The 3,016-nt window shown below is 45.7% G+C and overlaps 1 pseudogene; it reads right to left on the bottom strand.

Moving 5' to 3' along the window:
• Window positions 1-317: 317 nt before the first annotated feature.
• Window positions 318-1,529, bottom strand: Rpl30-ps1 (ribosomal protein L30, pseudogene 1; annotated as a pseudogene).
• Window positions 1,530-3,016: the final 1,487 nt, after the last annotated feature.

Raw genomic sequence — 3,016 nt, forward strand, 5'->3', positions numbered from 1 at the left:
CCCACTCAAAGTCACTCAACGAGGACACATACACTCCAAGGTCCTCACAAAAGAGCTTCACCTGTTTTGAAAGAGTGTCAGTGTGACCCTCACCAAGGACAAGAAGATTGCTTCAGCTCTTCTCCCGGCCGACATAAAGCCACTGGCGAGTACCACCCATCTACCCTCCATCATCTACTCCCTACCCCTGATTTTCAATGGCATCCTGCCTTCTGCACTGGTGAACAACTTCCTTGAAACCACATGAGAACAGTAATAGAGACAGAACATAAGATGAGATCTGTGGCTGCCAAGCGCCCCGAAGCCATCCCGATGCCTTATTCAGCGTAATGAGCCAGCAACGGCTCCCTCTGCAGACACTCCTCTTGCAGGGGACCTTCTCCTAAGGTAACGCTCCAACAAACAATACTGGGGCAAGAACTGCTGCTACAGTGATTGTTATTCTTATTATGACTCTAGTTTATTTTCACTTAACCGGTAATTATTTTAAATTACATGGCTGAAGGGTTGTTACAATGGATATTTCTTGGCCCTCAGTGGCTCATTCTCTATCAATGCAAAAATATGGGCTATTTTAAGTCCAGCCATTAGGAGTTGCAGTGATGAGCACCTCTCAGTGCAGTATGGGAAGTCTAAGTCTAATGGCTTTTCACAATAGTCTAACTTCTGTTGCCATTATAGAGAAAGATGTGAAGACTCTTTTCTCTTTAGACAGGGCTCCCACAATGGCAGGCTCCTGAATGTCAGAGATGCAGCAGCCTAACTATCTTGCAGTCCATTTGGATGTGGCCCTCTTCTGAGAGAGAGTGTGTGTGTTTAAACAGGGCATAATGACCTTTAATCTCAGCATTGTAGAGGCAGGCTGATCTCTGAATTCAGGGCCAGCCTGGTCTACAGAAGGAGTTCCAGGACAGCCAGGGCTACACAGAGAGGCCCTGTCTGGGGTGGGTGGGTGGCGTGCAGAATGCTCAAGCTTACAAATTTACAAATTTAAGTGGTTATGACATGCACATCTCATCTTTCAGAAATGATCTGGTTACAGAGTGAATTCTCAAACCTGCCTGTCTCAGATAATAGGGTATACATATAAAACAAAACGAGGGACTTAATTTCTGTTTGTTTGTTTGTTTGTTTGTTTGTTTAAGGAGATCTTGCAACGTTTTATTAAAGGAAAGCTTTTCTGGTTTACTCTTACCAGTCTGTTCTAGCATGCTTCTAATAATATCAGAATCACCTGGGTCACTGATAGCCAGTATGCATACTCTGTATTTTCCTCATGCTGCACCCAATTCAAAATTATTGTCACTGTAATGACAGACACCAGTTTTAGCCAACATGGCACAGTCTACTATTTCATACTTCCTCAAAGCTGGGCAGCTGTTGGCGAGGATAAGCAACTTCGATTTCCCTTTTCCAATCATCTTCAGAGTCTGCTTGTACCCCAGCACACACTTTCCACTTTTCATAACCAGCTGGAGCCTGGAGTTGATGGACTCCAGAGACTTTTTCGTCTTCTTCGCAGCCACCATCTTCCTGCCTTAGATACAGGATGGCAGGGGAATGAGAAAAGCTCTTTTTGCATTTTAAACACACTACCTTTAAACCATTGAATCCAAGGACTGAGTGGGATGAGCTTGGAATATCTTTTGTGACATAAAGGAAGGAGATGTTCAAACAGTGATAAAGAGGTATCAAAACAAAACAAAAAAACGAAATCAGCGCTTGCCTAGGAAGCGCAAGGCCCTGGGTTCGGTCCCCAGCTCCGAAAAAAAAAAAAAAAAAAAAAAAACGAAACCAGAAGCCAACTTGAAGAAACTTCCACTGACCAAAATGGGAAATTCTGAACATTAAAATAAATACAAATGGGCCTTCAGGATCGAGTGTGGGGAGGGACAGGAGGGAGGGGCATGAGAATTACTGGAAATCTGCAACTGATAGGAATGGGGAGGTGGAGAGGCATCTCCAGGACAAGACAGAGACCTGGAATATGGGAGGCACCCAAAAATCAATGGGGGTATCATTAGCTGTGACTCACAGTACTAGGGATATAGAACCTGAAGATGTCACTTCTGTAGCCAGGCAGGAACCCCAGGGGAGCAATGGGACATCACCCAAAATCATCCTGTCTATAGGAAATACAGAGACAGGGGGTGGGGCAAACACTAAGGGAATGACCAAACAATAACCCGCTCAATTTGAGACCCATCCCATGGGCAAGCCCCAATTCTTTTTTTTTTTTTTCTTTTTTGGAGCTGGGGACTGAACCCAGGGCCTTGTGCTTGCTAGGCAAGCGCTCTACCACTGAGCTAAATCCCCAACCCCGCGCAAGCACCAATTCTTGACACTATTAATGATACTGTTGTGCCTGCAGACCAGAGTCTAGCATGGCTGTCCTCTGGGGGGTTCCACCCAGCAGCTGACTCACAGATGCAGACACCCACAGCCAAGCAGTGGATGGAGCTTGGGGAAGAATAAGAGGAAATATTTTGGACCTGGAAGGGAATAGAAACTCCACAGAAGACCAACACAGTCAACTAACTTGGACCCTTAAGGCTGAACCACCAACCACAGAACATACATGGGCTGTGCCTAGGCTGTCCCACACATATGTAACAGATGTGCACCTTGGCCTTCATGTGGGTCCCGAACAACTGGAGCAGGGGCTTTCCCAAAAGCTGTTGCCTGTCTGTGGGATGTGTTCTTCTTGGGCTGCCTTATCTGGCCTCAGTGGGAAAGGATACACCTAGCCTCACAGAGACTTGATGGACTAGGCTGGGGGGAATCCCTTGGGAGCCCCCACCTACTCAGAGGAGAAGAGGGAACGTGGAGGAAAAGATTGTGGGAGGGGGGTGACCAAGAAAAGGGCAATGAGTGGGATATAAACTGAATACATTTAAAAATAAAATAAATAATAAATAACTAAAATAAAATATAAATGGAAGAGTTGGAGGACCGGCTCAGGAATTAAAAGCAGTTGCTGCTCTCCTAGTGGACCTGGATTCAGTTCCCAGCACTG

Source organism: Rattus norvegicus, chromosome 10 (assembly GCF_036323735.1).
Source record: "Rattus norvegicus strain BN/NHsdMcwi chromosome 10, GRCr8, whole genome shotgun sequence".
Lineage (NCBI taxonomy): Eukaryota > Metazoa > Chordata > Mammalia > Rodentia > Muridae > Rattus > Rattus norvegicus.